Genomic DNA, 21,796 nt, shown 5'->3' with positions numbered 1-21,796 from the left:
GTGTGCTCTGCAGACGAAGCGTGGCGACACTTGTGGGCTGCCCCCAGAACACTCTACGCAAAAGATTCATTTCACTGTGTGTTTCGATGTACATGTGACTAATAAAGATACCTTATCTTAAGGTGTTAGTGAGCCACATTCCTGGACCATACAGAGATATATATCAGAGATATATATCATTTCTGGTGAAAATGGTTTCTTGTTTCCATTAGTGTGGTTCCCTCCAAGTTTGTTTTGAATTATAGTGGACAGAATGGAGATGCTTGACTATCATCAGTTACTTCAGTCCTGTTTGGACTTCAGTGAATGCTCAAACAAATGTAGAAGACTGAGATGAGCTGGACCGTGACACACCCACTGTCATTATGCAGCTGGACTCACCATTGAGTCCAATGATGGATCACTGATGTGCTGGAGACAGGGTAAGGGCTGGCTTTCATATAAACAGCAACCTCATTCATTTGAAAGGGGTTGCCGACCCAATGTAGAAACGTAAGCATTTTATCTCTCTTGCATTATGTTAATGTTTTTAATTATTTGGGACAGTTTTAATGGCAAATTTATTCATATTTTATTTTTACATGTTTTTTAATATTTTTATTTCATGTAATTATTTAAAGTTATTCAAAAAGTTCTTAAAGATCTCTGACATTTAAAGCTGCTCAAAAGCTTCTGACAACGGTGAACTGGACTGTGACAGGCTGATCACTTCTCAGAGCCTCCTCTGCCTCATGGGATGACTCTCAGAAGCCAAGAGTCAGCATGTCCTGCCCTCTGTGTCCAGACAAAGTAATTCTGAACAAGCTCCTGCATAATTCAGCGTGGCCTAGTCCAACTTAATCTTTCAAATGAAACAAAGGACTGCAGATGTTGGAATCTAGATGAAAAACACAATGATGCTGGAGGAACTCAGCAGGCCAGGCAACATCCATCGAGAAAAGTAGGCGGTCAACGTTTCGCGTCAGGACCCTTCTTCAGGACTGAAGATAGAGAAAGGGGAAGCCCAATATATACTGTAGGAGGGAAAAGCAGAGCAGTGATAGGTAGACAAAAGAGGGGATGTGGGGTGGGCACAGGGTGGTGATAGGTAGATGCAGGTAAGAGATAGTGATAGGCAGGTGTGGGGGAGGAGGGGAGAGCAGATCCACCGGGGGATGGGTCAAAGGTAAGGAAAGAGAGGACAAAAAAGTGTAGAAAAAAGAGATAGGCTAGGAAAGGGAAGAAGAGAAGAAGCATGATGGGGGGGGGGGTTGTGGGGAAGGGGGTTGAGGATTACTTAAAGTGGGAGAAGTCAATGTTCATTCTGTCAGGCTGCAAGGTTCCAAGACGGAAAATGAGGTGCTGTTCCTCCAGTTTGTGCTTGGAATTCTCCTGGTACTGGAGGATGCCGAGGACTGACATATCACTTTTTCAATCCTGTTTTGAAATTATAATTAAATAAAAGCACAGTGATCAGGCACGACCAATTTACGAGACACAAGAGACTGCAGATGCTGCAATCCGGAGCAACACACATAAAGCTGGAGGAACTCAGCGGGTCAGGCAGCACCTATGGAGGGAACTGGCCAGTTAACATTTCAGGTCGAGACTCTTCATCTGGACTGAAAGATAGAGTGGAGATAACCAGTATAAAAAGGTGCAGGGAAGGGGTGGAGTAAGAGCTGGCAGGCAATAGGTGGATCCAGGTGAGGGGGGGGGGGGGTGGTGATAGCGAGTGTGGGTGAGCACATCATCGAAGAGCAGCAAAGATCACAGAGGGCGAGCAGTGAGAGAGGGTCTCACAGAACACCCATCGAAGAGAGAAGGAAAACCTTGAAGAAGCTTCACAGTGGAGCAGCAAAGTGGAGATACAGGAGACTGCAGACGCTGGAATCTGGACCAACATCCATTTACATTAGGTGAGGTATTAGAGTTGTTGCCAATTTCTATTTCCATTATGACGTATAGACTGATGGGCACCAAAGCCTCATCCTTTATAGATGTAAAATATAAGACTACAATATAGATGACTCCATCTGTGATTCCCCTTGAATCTCTTGTGAGCAATGTTTATACCATTCTGTAGCAATCTTTGCATGCAGTGTAAGCTTTTATTCTCCATCAGTGGTGCTCTACAGGACATCATTGAGCATTGCTTAAACATACCTGACAGTTCCACACATGCAGGATCAATGACATAGGTGCAAAAATGTACTGCTTGCATTCTTGGGGAAATTCATAAAACCAATTGTAACAATGTCATTTATTTCCTCTTGTCGTTGGATTGTAACAGGAGAATATATCTTGTCAAATTCACATCCTTTAGTGTAACCCCACTGATAGGTCATAGCAGCTGAAATATTCTCCATTAACATCTCTATCTTTATGAGACAGCAGTTCCACGGCAATATTTCTATTTATGCTACACTTCAAATGTATTAAAAATTCATTTGCACTCATCACAACATAAGACTTCATTGTTCAAAAATACTCTGTTTTCAAAATGCAGTGAAGATGCGTGCCTTATAATCCTTTCACAAGCTCATAAAAGATGGCAGTCAAATAAAATCATTCCATTTTAAATTGCTAACACGCACAAAATAAAAATAGCTTCTGTTTATTACTTATTGCCAGTGTCAAAAGGAAATAAAATGCAATAAATAAAAAGATGAAAATGTAAGAATTCAGAGGCCAAATCATTTCATAGGTTCAGGTTTTTATACTTCTCTTACATTAATTTCCAGTAGCTCAGAGTGTATGCTGGATTTATATTGCAATTCCATTTCAGTATTATTCTTAAAGCCACAGCTGCCATTAACCTTGTCAGAACAGTGAATGGTTTAAGTGACCTTGAGCTTCATCTTATTCATTTGTTCCCAGAGTGTGGGTGTTCCTGGCAAAGTCAGCATTTGATGCCCATCCTTAATTGTCTTTGAGGAGATGGTGGTGAGTCAGCCTCTTAAACCATTGAAGCTCCTGTGCTGAAGCTATTCCCCAAGTGCAGGACTGCTGATGTACGATCTGATCCATTGCCTAGCTCTGTTGATGCCTTGCTGCTTCTGCTATTTAAAACCTGATCTGGTCTATTGCCTGTCTCCCTTAATACCTTGCTGCTTCCACTGTTTGGCATTACGGTCTGATCTGTTGCTTAACACACATGCAGTCCTGTGCAATAGCTTCACTAGGGTTGCCACCACATTTTTAGGTAGTGAGGGAAGTAATTCTAGGGTTTTGTCCTAGCAACAGTAGTGATATATTTCCATTTTCCATATCTCCATATTTCCTTATGACAGAGAAAGAGGCCATTTTGGCCCACTGAGTCGCCTCAAAGCCCAATCCGATTACCCCACTAATTTTCCCTGTAAGCTATTCTCCCCACTTATGACAGAGAAAGAGGCCATTTTGGCCCACTGAGTCGCCTCAAAGCCCAATCCGATTACCCCACTAATTTTCCCTGTAAGCTATTCTCCCCACATTCCCATCAACTCCCCCAGATTCTACCACTCAACCTACAAACTTGGGGCCATTTTTAGTGGCCAATTAACCTACCAACCCACACAATTGGAGCACCTGAAGGAAGCCCCCACAGTCACAGGGAAAGCAGGTGAACTCCACACATGCAGCACCAGAGGATTGAACTCCAGTCAGTGGAGCTGCCAGGCAGCAGCTCTGCAAGCTGTACCATTGTGCCACCCTGTGTTGTTATGAGAAGAACTTGGAGAAAAGTATTTTTGGCACAAGATTCATATGTGCCAAAAGAATCAGAATCAGGTTTATTATCACTGAAATATGTTGTAAAATTTGTTGTTTTGCGGCAGCAGTGCAATGCAAGACATAAAAATTACTATAAGTTACAAAAATAGATAAATAGTGCAAAAGAAGAATAACGAGGTAGTGTTCGTGGGTTCATGGACCGTTCAGAAATCTGATGGCGGAGGGGAAGAAGCTGTTCCTAAAACATTGTGTGTGTGTGTTCAGGCTCTTGTACCTCATCTCTGATGGTAGTAACGCAAAGAGGGCATGTCCCGGGTGGTGAGGGTCCTTAACGGTGGATGCCGCCTTCTTGAGGCACGGCCTCTTGAGAAGTGATATCTTTATTAGTCACATGTACATCGAAACACACAGTGAAATATATCTTTTGTGTAGAGTGTTCTGGGGGCAGCCCGCAAGTGTCACCACGTTTCCGGCGCCAGCATAGTACGCCCACAACTTCCTAACCCGTACGTCTTTGGAATGTGGGAGGAAACTGGCGTAGACACGGGGAGAACGTACAAACTCCTTACAGTCAGTGGCCGGATTTGAACCTGGGTTGCTGGCGCTGTAAAGCGTTATGCTAACCGCTACACTATCGTGCCTGGCATTGAAGATGTCCTCGATGGTGAGGGGGGTTGTGCCCTTGATGGAGCTGGCTGAGTCTTGTAACCCTCTGCAGCCTCTTTCGATCCTGTGCATTGGAGCCTCCATACCAGGGAGTGATGCAACCAGTCAGAATGCTCTCCACCGTACAGCTGTATAAATTTGCAAAAGACATTTAGTATACAAGGGTAACCTGTGCTGTTACCCTTGTCCTTCCAGGTGATGGCGAGAACAGGCTTGGGAGGCACTGTCCATGAATTTGAGGGAAGTTGCTGCAGTGCGTTTTCAAGAAGGTGCACACTCTATCCATTGCACACTGGCAACAGAAGAAGTGGGGTGGAAGATAAGGAGCTTATCAAATGTCTTGTATTATCCTGAGTGATGTTGACCTTCATGAATGTTATTGGTGCTGGATCTACACAGTTAGTGTAGCACATTTCATCATGCTGCTGATGTGTAATTTAAAGATGGTGGAAAGGCTTTGGGAGTCAGGAGATGAGTCAAACACATACTTTGAGGTACGATTTCCAGTCTCTGATCTGTCAAATTTCATATGGCTGTTATAGAGTTTGGGAGTCATAGTCATAGAGGGATAGAGCACGGAAACAGCTCTTTGGCCCATCGAGTCTGTGCTAACCATCAGGTACCATTTACACTAATCCTACGGTAGTCCCATTTTTAATTCTTTCCACATTCCTAGCAACTCCCTCCCAGATTCTACCACTTACCCACACACCAGAGGCGATTTACGATGGCCAATTAACCTACCGACCCGCACTTCTTTGGGATGTGGGAGGAAAGTGGAGCACCCGGAGAAAACCCATGTGGTCACAGGGAGAAGATGAAACCTCCACACAGATGGAACCTGAGGTCAGGATTGAACCCAGATTGCTGGTGCTGTGCCAGTTAGGCTAAGTTTCTGGTCAGTGCTTAAACCTAGAATGCTGATTATGAGATGATAACATAATTAAAAACCAAAGAGAGTCGGTTAGACCTTTTTGACAGGGATAAGTATTGCCTAGCACCTGTCTGGTGTAATTACTGCTATCAGCTTATGCCTGAATGTTGGCCAAATTTGTTGCATGCTGGCAAGGATTGCTTTATTATCTGAGGACTACAAATTGTGCAATCATCATTAAATACTTCATGGCTTTATGATGAAGAGACAGTCATTAATGAAGCCAGTGAAGATAGCCTGAGCCAACTAAGTTACCCTGTAATAATTAATTAGGGACAAGATAATTAACTGCCAACGTTCCCAAGCATCTTCCTCTGTGTCAGGCACGAACTTATCCAGTGGCGAGTTTACTTCAATTCCAGATTTATATTTGAACATGATTTTATATTTACTCGTAGTGGTTGGAAAGTGGAATCTCCTCCAAATGAAGTAGGTAAATTGAATGTATTTCGTACACTTAAGAGGAAGCTGGATATAACAAGAGGAAAGGAAGGAACAGAAGGCTATATTGATAGGGTTAGATGAAACAGGATGTTTGGAGGCTTGTGTTGGAGCACAGTCTAGCTGGGTCAAATGGCCTGTTTCTGTCCTTTACATTCTGTTATTTTTCTCCAAAGCTCAGCTTAAACTTGTGCTCCTTACAAATGCAAATTCACTTTTAGTTGCAGCACAACAGGATTCATCTCTGAACTCCCAGTCATTCAAAATTATTAAGTAATTCTGAAAACAGGATGACATTTTGAACACTATGAAATTTGTTCTGTATTTTGTCTTGAAGGATCAAAGCAAAAATCCAAAAGGAAGAACTGGATTGAGATTTACTAGTTATGCCTCAAGATATGTAACCAATACCATTTGACTCATAGAGTCATGATACATGAAACAACTCAAGGAGACCATCACAACTGGTGCTCAACAATAATATAATGCAGTGCTACAGTAAAGTGTGTTGACTATTATCATATTTGGAAGATTCTGAAAAGCTAATGCAAACCTTGATATATAGATAATTGTAGATTTACTTAACAGAAGCCAATCACTAAAATTGTCGCTATTCTCAGGTTCAGTGTCAATGAACATCCTAACTGTAATCAATAATATTCTTGGCAGGATTGAAATCATATAATATTAGAACAACTAATTTTAACAAAACTAATATTAATACTCAATTCAAACCTCAAAGCATGTATTTAACTGAGTTCAAAGTGCATGTTTTCTGGTTAAGTTTGTAACTTTGACTGCAATTATTAAGGATATGCTTGATAAATGTGATTGAATGTCGAGAAGTCATTCCATCACCTGGGAACATCTGGAGGTGCTGTGTAAGATAAAAAATCTTGCTTCATTATTGGTCCTAATGTGATAAGCTTTAGAGTTTGTATTTTCCTTAAATTCCTCAACACATTTTTTGTACCTACTTTTTGCCCCAATGACATCTACAATTCCTGGTTCTCTTGACAATTTTCATCCTGTTGAATGCCCTTGTATCATCTATTCTTTTGCCTAGATTCACAGTAGACTGAGAATTTTGTGCAGATGCTTACTGTAGAATATTTGGCTTCCTAATCAATTAATTGATTTCTTTCACCTTTATCAATACAGTATTATTCCCTACATTCAGCTGACCTTGGCAATACCAATGTTCCTTAATATCAATTGATACATCTTATTAGGCTTTTGGGTGTGAAGGGTTAAACACTGCTATCAGTTCTGGCAGCCTGACTGGTATTTCTGTCAGTCACTTTACTGATCCCTTGTACTTCATTTTATTCATTTGTTCACTCTCTGAAATGGTTGTATTGGCGACCTCCATGTCTATAGTGGCGTCGGTCTGCAGTCCTGGCAAGTTCCACATGTTGACACTCATTTTTTAAAATCTTTATCAATAAATGAAGTTCCTGGCTATAGCCTTCACATTGTGGGCTGAAGGGCCTGTATTGTGCTGTACTGTTCTATGATTCTATGATGTACAATGCTTCTATGTTCTGAATATAACTCATCCAAAACTCATCTTCTCTGGAAACTGGGGCTAACTAATCTATGCTCCCACTTCAAACATCATTGGTCAGTGGACAACTCAAACCTTGTATTGTAAAATGTTTGCACGTCTCAGAGAGCATGCCCATAAACTCACTTCAGAAGCGTGTCCTTTTGTGTTGCCTAAGCGACTGGAAAGTCATTGCCCAGTCATTATATGAAGATAGTGCTTTTCTCACATGCAGTGATCTTTGTATGATATCTGTTCCAGCAGCAAACATATCTTTAGTCTTTGTAGTCAATCCTTGCCTAATACTGTTGATCACCCTTTCTGGTGAGGCATATCAATTGCCAATTCTAATCACTGGCCATTATTATAAACCATACATTATATTTGCCCCAACACAATAATACTTGATCCGAATGAGTCTTGGGACCATCTGCTTCCTCCTAAAGATAGATGACTGAATTTCCTGCTGTAGGTATCTCCACTTATAATGAGACAATCTGCCACTGTGTCAGCTGTCTTTCCATCGAATGACCAAAGATCAGATCTTTAAAACCTTATCATTTCCTTTCCCCAATGACAGAGTTTTGAGGTCCAGTGGTGAGTGCCATTGGTCATCAGGGCTCAGTAAACTCGACAGGGTTCTTCAAACCACTGTTCTTTTCCAGAACAAATGTATGTTGTTTGTTTAACATCTTGGTGCCTAAATACAGAGTCCTTCCTTTATGTTTTGAAGTGGTCTGTCGGCTAGTCTCTTAGAACTGGTAGATTTGAATGATTATAATTTCTAGAAGGAACCAGTATGTGTAAAGTCGTGTAATTTATTGCAACATCTAACATGTGTTTGTTACATGTATGAATACGCCATTACATTACATGCTCACATGACTCATTTACATACATAATTACTTAAAGATATACTACGTGTGTTCCATCAACAACAAGACCCAAGTTACTGTGCCAGAATATGCTGTTGTCTCTCCCCACTTAAACAATATTCTGCTTTTCTCTTTCTCCTACCAGAGTAGACGGCTTCACATTTCCCCACATTATATCCATCGACCAAAAACGTAAAGCATCAAAAATAGAGCTGGAATAGCCCAGAGAGTCCCTTGAGCCCGTTAGCCCTTCAATAAGAAAATGGGGGAATCTCATTTTGTCCTTGACTCCACCTTCCTACCAGGTCCTCTTTAGTCCAAAAGTCCATCTCTGCATTGAATATATTCATTTATTCTCCACCACATAGAGGATTCTGGCATAGACAATTCCAAAGGTTCATGACCCTCTGAGAGAAGAAATTCATCTCCATCTCCATCTAGTGAATCTTCTCTGCATTGCCTCCAATACAAGTATCTTGCTTGTTAAATAAGGAGACCAAAGCTGCATGCAGTACTCTAAGTATGGTCTCATCAATGCCCTGTACAGCTGTAGCAAGCCCTCCCTACTTTTGTACTCACGTGCCTTTCAACATTAGTAACATTCCATTTTCGTTCCTGATTACTTGCAGTACTTGCATGCTGACTTTCTGTGTATTATGTATAAGGATGGCAGATCTCACTCTACAGCAGCACTTAACCTATTTGTACACATTTGTAGGCTCTTTGTCCCAGAACATAACCAATTCAACACCCAGTATATCAGTGTCATGCAGACACATTTTACAGTAGTGAATCGGTGCCCACTTTTCAATAGGAGTTAACAGCAGTCATTAGTAAGGATTTTTTTCGGTGTGAGGGCTCTATTGGTTTTCTGGTGTTCAGAGGTTGTAATGGTAGTGCAGTGTCACAGAACAGTTTTTGACAAGATTTTCTACGACTTTGGTATTAGTGAAACATGCATGATTCACTAAGTAAAAACAGCTTTTAATGATGTTGAAGGCTTAAAATGAATGTTACTTAAAAGGGCAGATGCATTGCAGAGGAGATTTGCCAGGAAGCTGCCTGGTTTAGAGAGTATGCATTATGAGGAGAGACTAAGGGAGCTAGGGGTTTACTCTTTGGAGAGAAGGAGGATGAGAGGAGACATGATAAGAGGTATACAAAATATTAAGAGGAATATATAGAGTAGCCAGCCAGTGCCTCTTTCCCAGGGCACCAATACTCAATACAAGAGGGCATGACTTTAAAGTAATGGATGGGAAGTTCAAGGGAGATATCAGAGGGAGAATTTTACCCAGACAGTGGTTGGGGCATGGAATGTGCTGCGGTGGTGGAGGCAGGTACATTGGTCAAATTCAAGAGATTGCTAGGAAGCATATGGAGGAATTTAAAATAGGGGGATATGTGGGAGGAAGGGGTTAGATAGTCTTAGGTGAGGTTTAAAGGTCGGCACAACATTGTGGGCCAATGGTCCTGTATTGTACTGTACTGTTCTATGATTCTATGATTGGTCTTGCATCATAGCAACATTCTGTCCTTTTAAATAACATTCAGACTGGGATCCCACTCACCACACCCAAGCTGTTTTAGCAGGTTCCCCTAACAATCAGTGCCAGAGACACTGCAAGAACAGAACTGGAGTGTTCTCAGCGCTCTCCCTGCAAGTAGCCTCATAACCATACTGCCTGTAAATACTTGGATGGGAATGCTAGATGGTGTAGAATCCTTTGGGAATGCTAGTTGGTGTAGGTTTGCTACCTGGTGAAGCAAGTGATCTAACTAATAGATGGTCTAACTAAAGTGATCCAACTAAAGGATCTCCATAATATTGCATTACATACACTAAACACAAAGTAGATCAGTTTTAATTGATGAAGATTATTAATCCCAGGGAAACTGTTGAAACTCCACAGGCTGAAAGTGGGAATACAAAAGTTAAAAGGAAGGACACAAGCAGAGATTAAACTTTACCTGCCTGGAACTTCATTTGAAACTCTATGGATTCACATCAAAGTCCTTTATGACTCCCTGCTGAGTTGCAAATGTATGTTAATCATTGCAGTTCTGGATTTGTCACATCATTAGTTGTGCTTGAAAGAAAGAGTCTTCTGTGATGTTTTATGGTTTTAATGCACATTGAAGTTTGCTTCAGTTATAAATGACCACTTGATTTACTCACTGTGGCATAGATGCTGAGCTACATTTGATCTAATAACAAAAAAATGATTGAAGTTGGGAATGCAACTGCATAAACATCATTTGAAAAGACAGTTAATTATTTACAGCTACAGAGCAAAAAAAAATTATAAATAATAGGAAAGCCCAAAATGCAGGGAACTGACAGTGCACGTTTAATATGACAGTGCAATCTTGTGTAAGTTCCACAAGGGGGAGATAGATATTTGTATTTAGCATTCACCTGGGCTCTATTATCATAATTCTGTTGTGAATATGGGAATAACTTTGATGTGCACTTCAACCCAGGTTTATTTCCCACCTCTGAACATCTTTCTGGTCCTTTACCTCAACTTGAATTCCCCCATGAGTAATAAAACAGGTGTTGTTGAATGTCACTCAAGATTAGGGCGATGCCATTCAGGTGTGCTGTCTGGAAGTCAGTCTGAAAAAAGCTGTTGAAAGCTGAATGGTTTTCATGCAGTTGTCAATTAAAAACTCCAGAACTGGGATTATTAGATTTTTATTAGGCAAGGGCACTAAAGCAAGAACCAAGGTGTGTATATGGAGTAAAACATGGATCAGCCATGATATTGAATGGTGGAAGAGTCTTGAGGTGCTGAAAGCCAATGGTTCTTACGTTCCTGTACAGTGCAAACCAAATCAGGTCTGAGTTTCCAGGAGGAATATTGCTGCCAAGAAAATGATTTATCATGTTTGAATAATCATATTTGATTAATCTACCAGAGTTCTTTGAAGATGTATTTAGTAGGGTAGATGAAGTTGAACCAGTAGATGTGGTATATTTGGATTTTTAGAATGTTTTCAGTAAGGTACCATACAGGAGGTTGTTTAACAAGGTTAGAACACACAGCACTGGGGGTAGTATATTAGCAGGGATGGAGTATAGGTTAACAAATAGAAAACAGTAGGAATAATTGGGTTCTACTCAGGATAGCAGACTATGACTACTGGATCTGACTGTTTTTTAAATGAGGAGAGATTGGGGCGTGTTGATGTAAAAGGTGTCCTTGTACATAAGTCACTGAAAGTTCACGCTCAGAGACAGCGGGCATCAAAGAAAGTAAATGTTTGTGGCCTTTATTGCGAGAGGATTTGAGTTTAAGGGTAAATATGTCTCCTTACTTAAAGATATATTTGCTAGAGAGGCAGAAGAGACTCACTGCACTGGTTCCTGGGATGGTGGTTCTGTCACGTGAGGAGAGATTGAGTAGGCTCAGCCTCTGTTCGAAAGAGTGTAGAAGAATGAAGGTGACTTCATCAAAACATACAAAATCCTTACAGGATTCAACAGGGTAGGTATTGGGAGGATGTTCCCCTGGCTGAGGACCAGGGATCCCAGGCTCCAAATAAGGGGCAGCGCATTTGGGACTAAATTGAGGAGAAATTTCTTCACTCAGAGGGTGGTGAATCTCTGGCATTCTCTTCCCTAAAGGACTGTGTGAAAGTTGAGTCATTGATTGCATTGAGAATGTAGACTGCTAGATTAAAGAAATCAAGAGATATGGGCACAGGGCAGATGTTTGAGGTAGAAGATCAGCCATGATCTTGTTGAATAGCAGAACAGATTTGAGGGCCCAAAAGGCCAATTCCTACTCTTCTTTTTATGATACTTGAGTCTATTTAGTTGTCAGAAGAGGGTGGTTAACTTCCCAATCAGCTGAGTTGCTATTGAGTGGGCATAAACTAAAAAAGTGTGAATAAAATTGGTTCAAAGGGCTCAGGCCCCTTAAAAAGGTTGTGTTAAGTGAAAAATGAATACCCTCAGTACCTTGTGTGATAATGCTTGAACACTGGAAGGGTGACCATAGCAAGGGGTGGATTCATTGATTGTCTATTGAATGGGTGGGGAAAGCTGGTTGATTATCCCTCTCTACAGATGATGTGAGATTTATTTTTGTTTGAAATATTCTGCCAGCGCTAATACACACAGGGCAATCTAGACAAGATGATGAATAATGCATGCATGTTTGAGCAGTGACATAATTTCTTCTTGCAATGTCTCATTACATAAATAATTATTTCAGTAATTTACCAAAATTATTTTAAATCATCATCTAAACCAAATGTTAAATATAGTTCCTCATGTGAGTGAATGGAAAAGAGTTAGTTGGCGAAAGGTGAGTGGTTTTCAAACCATCATTCTGCCGTCCTCTTACAATGCTTGTGATGGTGAAGGTTTCAACACTCTTCTAAAACCATATGATAGTTTTTTTTCATTTGTCAGTTACCCCCCAAATGAATTGGCTACTTAATGTAATTGCATCTTACCTCAACCCAACTATTTCACGGGAATTGTGACCTAACCATATACCTGAGCAGGCTGCCTGGAGACTCGTTGATAAACTTTGAACGCCTGCAGTATTTATTCCCACTGAATAAGAAAATGATGCTGAAATGTATCTCCAGGAGGGAGAAAATTAAAAAAAAAGAAAGGCCAACATTAAATTCAGGGCCAGATTTAGTTGGCTATAGCTGATGGTTCCAATCGGAACCACTGGTGTTCAGCCGTTTAAATCAAACTAAATCACGGACTTTCCTGCAAAAATTTTTTTCCCCATAATTTACTTTATTCATAACACAGTAAGTACAGTCAGAGCATATCACCTTCTACATTCATTACACCAAGCTATTCAAAACATTCTTTAGCAATGTCTCAACACCTCCAATGCTTCCTCCTTCTACATCACATCTGTGAAGCTGTTGAGGGGCTGTTAGAAGATCCAGCTCCTCAGTGTCCAGTGGCAGCAGGATCCTAGACTGTGGTCATTCCCCACAAGGACTTTGCAGTGGCTGCATGGAGCTTCAGTATGTCCCTCAGCACATTGTCCTGCACACCAGATGTCAATTGGCAGCATTCACTCATAGACATCTGGTGATCAGGCATTCTGTCCTTCTGCTCAGGGATCCATCCCACATCATCCATTATGTCCTTCACCTGCTGGGCTTGCAGGACATTCCATGCTGACCACTGCCTGATGGACTTGTGGTCAAAGTCTTTTTCTCCAGGAAGTTTTCTATAAGAGCAGTTATTACAGCAAGACCTGACTGAATGGAACATTGCACGGCAACGAGGCCAAGCCCATCCTTCACAATATTGGGGACAGGTAGAACATCAGCATGTTAGTGATACTTACTTACCGAAGAGAGCTTTTTTTTTAATTTCAAAAATAAACTTCATCCATAATAAAAAATATCCTGGAGAAACCTTCACCTTCAAGTACCCGGCGGGTTGGCAGAAGATGCTACAGGACTTTAGGGAGAAGGGGAGCGAGGCTCTGCTGTCACTGCTGAAGGCGCAGCCACTCTTCACCCTCGCCACCCAGAAGGAGCATGAGATAACAGTGCACATGTTCAGTCCACATGTGCCCATTGTGGATGTCCTCACCTTCCTAGCTTGTTACGTCGAGGGAGCAGGAAGCGGTGTGGACATCAGAGACCTGTTTGGGATCTGGACCAGCAAGGGCCAGGTGAAGGTCAAGCTAAGGGTGGATGCTAATGGTGCCATCATCCACCCTCCCTTGGTGTTTGGTATTGGAGGGGACCACGAGTACATAATATATGCAGGACAACCCAGACTGTGCTGTAACTAGAACAAGTCCGGACTTGTGGCAGCCCAATGCAGTGCAATCATCTGCAAGAGCTACAGGCAAGGCCACCAGACCAAGGACTGCAGAGAAAGCAAAAGTTGCAACCTGTATGGGGAGGCAGGCCATCTCTACAAGGCCTGCCCCAAGCGTGCCTGTATCTATGCACAGGCAATAAGAGGGGGAGCTGGCACCGACAACCCCCAGAGGGATGCCGACACACCCCCTACCAGTGCAGTGCAGTGGCCCCAGCAGAGACTGAGACCAGGAATGAGGGAAAGCCAACTGGCTCGAGCTCCCAAACACCAGCCACAAACCTCCAGACCCCTTCCCAAGAGGAGGAGTCAATGGAAGAGGGGAGGGCAGAGGGATAAGATGGGGAACGGCAGGTGGTGAAAAGAAAAAAAGTCCCAGAAGACACCACCCAAGAGACAACGGGCTATGGAGGGTAAAGGTAATGAGAAGAAAAGGGCAATGCAACAGACAGAAGCCAGCAACCTCTCCTCAGTGGAGGGTGAAGCCAATATGGGAAACCGTTGACACAGGCAGAGGAAACGCCAAAATGGAGGGGAAAAGGAGGAGGGGAGGCCACAGACAAATACAGGTGAGGAAGAAATTCAGCCTGCGGCCCACCAACTCCAGGAGACCGAGGGCAGCACAGAGGCCACCAGCGCACCCCAGATCTGGGAGACTGGGAATTGCACAGAGGCCAATGGCCCCCAAGCTCCTGGAGACCAGGAGCAGCACGATGTCTGGTGCATCCCAGCTCCGAGAGATGGAGGGTACAGAACAAACAGAGCCAGAGGGTGGAACAGGGACAGAGACTAATCTCCTCCCAGTGATACCACCAGCATCACCACACCCTGGGGAGGACCATTCCCAATACCTGAGCCCAAGAAAGGTGCTGCAGTTCACCAAGGCTCTTGGTATGAGGGCTCAGGCTGATTGACAATGGACAGTATTTGTGATCCCTGAACTCAAATAACCATGGAGATGAAACTGGCATCTCTAGACATGTGCAGTGTGAAGAGTACTGTGCGTTGTGTGAACACCTTGCAATACCTCGCCAAGGTCATGGCTGATGTAACCTTTTACGGGAGTGTGGGCTGCCACACCTCTGTAACTATCAGAGGTGGTTGCGATGGTGGTCCCAGGGATTGTCTATATGGTCGGGGGGTGGGGCGGAGGAATGATAGTCATGCATCCGGCCTGGGGATTCTGCTATGGGGGGGTAACTTCTCTATCATTGAAGTCAAAGAGGTGGTGGTGTTGGGGGGTGGGGGTGGGGGCGGAGCAGGTGTGGCTCCTCATGGCTGATGTTAAGTACTATAACAATCCGCTCCGGCTAATTAATGTGTACACCTCAGCCGTGCTGAGCGAGCGGCTGGCTGTCCTCAAGCAGCTCCCACCACTGCTGGCAACGTCCCTACAATTTGTTCTGCCCGGTGACTTCAACTGCATCATTGACGCAGCTGGACAGTCTGGCAGTGCTGACAGGAGACTGAACAGCAGCTCTAGACTCCTGATGGGAACGGTTAAAGATGCAAAGTTGTGTGACGCCTTCAGCACCCCTGCAGGCGGAGCACAGCCACAATACACTTAGACCGGAACAGACCGCTCAATATGGTCCTGGATAGCCCTCCTCTTCACATTGAAGGCAGTCACGGTCAGATCCACTGACATCATGCTGGTGTTATTCTCTGACTACTGCCTCCTTTGTGCCTCGTGTCACCTACAGGAGGACCTGAAGGCAGGCAGGGGGACGTGGAAGTTGAATGTCAAGCTGCTGACCCCAGAGAACATGGAGGAACTAAGGAGGGATTACACAGGTTGGGGAACTATTAAGTCCCTCTTTGACTCCCTGATTCACTGGTGGGAAGCAACCAAGGAGAACATCAAGAGGTTCTTCATCCTCAAAGGTGTTCAGAAAGCAAGATAGTCAGAGGGAACTGTGCCAATTCCAGACAGATGCAGCAACTTCTCCTCCTGCAGTTGAGGGGGGTAGATGTGAGGGAAGAACTCCAAGAGGTAAAGAGCTGGCAAGCTGCGCTCTTTGCCTCTGAATCCTCAAAGACGTTCAGATCCAGGGTCCGCTTCGTGGAACAGGAGGAGATGTGTTCACACTTCTTCTACCAAAAGGTTCACAGGGGGAGCTCTGTGATCCACAGCCTTAAGGAAGAAGATGGCTCAGTAATATCCTCACAGACAGACATACTGAGAATCTGCAGATCCTGCTATGCCGGTCTATATGATAGTAAGACCACAGACGGCACAGCCTCCTAAAACTTCCTGTCCTCTATCACGGAGGTGCTAGACGACAGCAAGCGGGAAAGCCTGGATCAGCCACTGTCCCTGGAGGAGCTGACCGGCTCCATCCGTTGGCACGAGTAAAACTCCCGGAAGTGACCACTTACCGGCAGAGTTGTACTCAGCTCTGTAGGACTGGATGGGCCTGGACCTGCTGGAAGTGTACAACGCTATGCTTCTGGCTCCATGCTGAAGGGCACCATTACCTTCAACAACAAGCAGAAGGGGAGAGGGAGCACAGCAGGAATTGGAGGCCCATTTCACTGTTGAATGTGGACTACAAGATCCTGTCCAAGGCCATTGCCAACCGGGTCAAGTCTGCTCTGGGACAGGTGATCCACTCAGACCAAACCTATGCTGTAGATGGCAGGAAAGTCTCTGACAGCCTTGTGCTGCTCAGAGATACCATTGCCTATGTACAGGACAGAGGGGTGGACACCTGCCTGGTCAGCTTGGACCAGGAGAAGGTCTTCGACAGGGTATCACACACATACATGATGGACGTGCTCTCCAAAATGGGTTTTGGGGAGGGAGTCAGGAATTGGATCCAACTGCTCTACACAGACATCTGTAGCGCAGTCCAAATCAATGGGTGGGAGACAGGTAGTTTCCCCATCTACTCTGGAGTCAGGCAGGGTTGTCCACTCTCCCCTGTCTTGTTTATGTGTTGCATAGAACCCTTTGCTGAATCCATCAGTAAGGACGAGGGTATAAGAGGGGTGACATTGCCAGGCAGTGGAGGCACACAAGTCAAAACCTCCTTGTACATGGACAACGTCACCATCTTCTGCTCAGGCCCACAGTCAGTCCACAGATTGATCAGGATCGGGGCCAGAGTCAACTGCAGGAAGAGTGTGGCCATCTCAAACATGGCAGTTGGGACATGCTAATGGATTTGGAGGGCCCAAAGCATTAGCATGACCTTGGGATGCCCAAAATACTTCACAGTGAATAAAATGCTTTTGGAGTGTTGTTACTGCTGAGTAGGAAACTCAGATGTTAATTTGTGCAGGACAAGCTTCCACAAAATATGATGAAAAAATAACCATGTAGTATATTAGTAAGTAAATATGCAAATGAGTCATAGGTGTGATTTGCATAACGTGGTATAAGTGCGCATTGTATGTTGTCAGTTTTCAATAAAGAGTACAAAAGCTCTTGATCTCCACCCGAGTGTATCTAATGTGGCACTCAGCAGCTCTACGATGGTTGCACACAGACCTCAACCTGGTACAACTGCCACTGGTGCAGAGGACAGTTAAAAGATCCTGATGCACATGAAGGCCAGAGAGAGAAAAAAGCCCAGTGCTCTTGGAGTAAACTCTTTGAAGGACCTGCTGCTGACTGGCACATTCCAGGCTGCAGGAGTACGCACTGAGGAACGCACTGAAGCTGGGTGCAGCCAACACAAGGGCTTGGTGGGGAAGGACTACAGTTTAGGGTTCTTCTGCCACTGGAGGTGGGGGGAGGGTGAGAAAGCCTCTTAAATGTTGTAAATACGGGACTGGGTAGCCCCCAGGGAGCCACATGCGTGGCATTGGTGCTGTGTTTTTTCTGTAAAAAGGTAAGTAAAGTCCAAATGTAATTATATGCCTTGGGTTAAAAGTGGATGCCAATGGTTTGTAACCTGTCAAAGTTGGAACCACTGTACAGGTCAAGAGACCTGAAAACATGGCTGAACTTAGGTCCTTATTGGGTATAATTCAGTTTTATTCCATATTGCTGCTAGATTTAACATCAGTGCTTACAAACTCTGCACCAGCTGCTTAAAAATGATGAAAAATGCAGCTGAAATGAGGGTCAACAAAAAATGTACAAATTATGCAAACTAAACTTAAGCAGTGAATTTTTATTGGTACACCATGTCACTCCAGAGTAGGAGTTGTTATCAGTCATATCATGGATAATAGCCAAGAGAAGCCAACTGCAGTTGCATCTTACATTTCAAATAAGAACAAATAGAATTATGTGCAGATGGATAAAGGAGCACTGGGCGTCAGTTTTGTGGTGGCCAAGTTTCACCAGTTTCTATTGGGAAGATCTTTTGCTTTAGTCACAGATTCTAGGTCCACACTCAATTATTCCAACCATGGGAACCTCTGGAATGCAGAGATGTGTGATTTTGTTATCCCAAAAAAATTGCACGATTGAGCATCAGTCTTCCAAACAGAATCACAATCTTCTGTCCTTTGCCTAGGTTAAGTCACAAAGATACTGACATGGGTAGCAAGAACACAATCTTAATGGTGACTTTCTGGTCACAGATACAGAAATTGCTGAGACAACACAGAAAGATATTTCTCTGAAACAAATCAAGGAGCTCTGAGGTTGGACTGATTCAGTGGGGTTTCTAAATGTGGATTTGCAACTATCTTTCAATAGAAAATTTGGATTTTCCACTGAAACACAATGTCTGAAGTGGAGATACAGAACAATTATCCCCAATGTCCCAAGAAAATGAATCTTAGATGAAATACACTCAATGTTACAGGGATTCTAATTGTCAGAAACTACATATGTACACCAGACATTGACAAAGGTTTAGAAGGTTAGAGTTAGTATGTACAATCTGTCAAGCATGCAGAATGAATCCACCAAAAATACCCCAAAAAACATGAATTGGCCAACACGAACATTTCAGAGGATCTTTTTCCCTGGAAAGTAACTTCATCGTCCTTTTTCACACTCATTCTAAATGGATTGGATTTTGAGAATTGGGATCATGGAAAATGGAAGAATAATTGAAGAGTTATGACTGATTTTTGCAACTTATGGTATACCAAAGAGTTAGTGTCAGACAGCAGACTTCAATTCAAATCAGATCTGATTGAATACTTTATGCAAAGGAATGACATCAGACATGCATTAATTCCCTCGTACCATCCAATCTCTGAAGGGCTGTAAGCATTTTCAAAGAAACTTTTTCCAAAGTTGTTCAGTTTTAGCCCATGAATCATCGTTTAACTAATTTCTCATTCAATTATCCTATATGTCACATTCCACCATGGGATTCATCCAGCAGAGCTGTTGATATGTTACAGAATAAATGTACTTGCTACAGCTCAAGTTAATGGAGAGGGTGGTGAAACAGAAGCAAAGAATAGAGTTCAAACAACTGGAGAAAATAACAGTACTAGGGCAGACGGACAAGTACAACCTGCATGCATGGGATGTTGATGAGATAGTACAAGCCTGCAAAGCTAAACAATATCTGTGAATGGGAGAAAGTGTCCATTTTGACTAAAGGATTGCAGGACGGGACATACCAGAATGCACTGGAGGAACGTGAAAACTAATTTATTCCAGAGTGGATATAGAACCAACCGCTCAAGAAAAGAAAGAAATCAAAAGATCTGACGATGCCACACATTCATCAGAATCAAGAAATAAATTTAACGCTTGAGTCTCAATCTCAATTAAGAAGCTCAATAGTGTGTCAGAAAGCCAGTCAAGAGACTGAACCTGTAAGTGCTGTACAAATGTAAAGCACTTTTTCAAAGGGGGAAGCATTGTGCTGTAGTTATATGTACATACATGCAAATGAGTCAAGTGCACATGAGATGTAATGACATATCATATGTGTGATGTAAGCACATATGGGAGCTGCTGATAGTCTTCAACAAAGAGTTAGCACTTATTCCGAAGCTTCTGATGTCTCCCAGCGTTTTTCTAACGCAGCACTCCCTAACTCTTCATTCCCAGACCAGACCATCTGTTTTACTTTGGTGTTGGTTGAGGAATAAATATTAGATAGGATAAGAAAATTTCCCTGTTCTTGTTTGAATTGATCTCAGACAAGGGTTTAGTTTAATGAGTCATTTAAAAGACAGCACCTTCAACCTGGAAGCATTCCCTTGGTAACACGGAATTTTGAATGCTACCACTGAGCAAAGGCTGATGAGGAAATATTGAGGTGATCTTAAGACAGTTGTAATGAAAATGTTAAGGGCTGGAAAATCAGCAGAGCATTTTAGTATGAAAATTGATGAAGATCAGTGGTAAAAGAATTTTTATTTAAGTCTGAGTCAGAGGGGGCCACTTTGTTTATTCCATTATATACTGAATATAGAGTTACAAAAATCAGGTTAGATAGCCCGGAAATGTAAAAAAAAACCCGGTAAAAACAATAGGAAGAGAACGAGATTGCAGAAATAAAGAGAAACCTGAAATAAAAGAAGGAAAACAATGTAAGGAAACATTTGCTCTGAGTGATATGGAATTATTGCGTCATCTTTTAATTTCTCCTTGTGTTCTTTGAGATTAATGCACAGTTGCTCACTGCTTCATCCCTGTAGAGCATCTATGAGTAACGTAGACATTGTACTGGAGGGATCCTGTCCTTTGTTTCTGACTGTGGCAGAGCCTCTTTGCACTTGAACAGTATTTTACCTTTGTCACTCATTTGAACGTTTAGCTTGTGAGAACACGTAGCCAGGCCCATTGACACATAGAAAGTACAAGTTTTTTTCGACTGTTGAAAGGTATGTGATTACAGTTCAGGATACAATTTCTGGTCAGCTTTGTCCTTGGATCTTTAATTGCACAAGGTTATTGTGTCTTTCCGCAATGTTGTCACTGTTTTCTGTTACTTCTTTTTCCCGCTTGGTTTATATGTTCTTTTCAGAGAGACTTTGTGAAACCTGACATCATTACAGGAAGCACATTGTGAACTGAAATTAAATATATACTCAAGGATTAAGTGCCACGGTGGCTTGGAAAGCTGTTCTAAGGCCCAACCAAATCCAGCTGCAACAGAACACGTAAAACGACAGCTCCAAACTTAGCATCAATGCATAGTTATTTCCACTTGGTTCTGATGCTAAGTAAATAGAACATACCAGTAAATAGAAGTGTTTTTACCCAGAAAAAGTTGAACAGCTGCTCCAGCTTTTAATAGTACTACTACAATGACTGTTAACTCCCTTGACAAGATCCGAACTTGTCCTGGAGAAGAACAAAGACAACCACGGATATTTTGGACATAATCTTGGAAAAGGATTTCGGGGGTGATGTCAGCAAATCCTGATCCATTGTGCTTCAGTGTCAGGGGTTACTCTCCAAATTCATGCAGCAACAGAGCTCATCATTTAAGGTGGAACTTCCAAATGGACTATTTGGCACACTGGCTCATAAAAGGAAGTAAACCATTCACTGAGCTCCATGATGGGACCCACTAGAATGGGATGGATTATGGACTGTTGAAGCAATCCTCCTGTTACACCGTCTCTACTGAAGCAGAGCCTACATAGGCAGTTCCTCATGGTCATTACTATGCAGGCATTGGGAGTGGGGGCTTGTGACTGGTTCAGCTTTGATGCCCCAGATCCCCACAAAATAACTTTAGGTATGAAAAGTTGCCATTGGAAAAGGACAGGCAAGCCTGTTCCAATTCATAGCGAGAGACTCCCCATCCCCCAGTGCCTTGCCCAGAGACATGTGAACAAGTGGGAGAAGCAAACACCAGAGGAACCCTTGAGAGCCAATAACCAGAATCTTACTTTGGGAAATTCTCTCTATCCGCACTCTGCAAGTTCTCTTTAAATTAATAGCA

Source organism: Pristis pectinata, chromosome 19, assembly GCF_009764475.1.
Source record: "Pristis pectinata isolate sPriPec2 chromosome 19, sPriPec2.1.pri, whole genome shotgun sequence".
NCBI lineage: Eukaryota > Metazoa > Chordata > Chondrichthyes > Rhinopristiformes > Pristidae > Pristis > Pristis pectinata.
Note: the sequence above shows the minus strand (reverse complement) of the source record.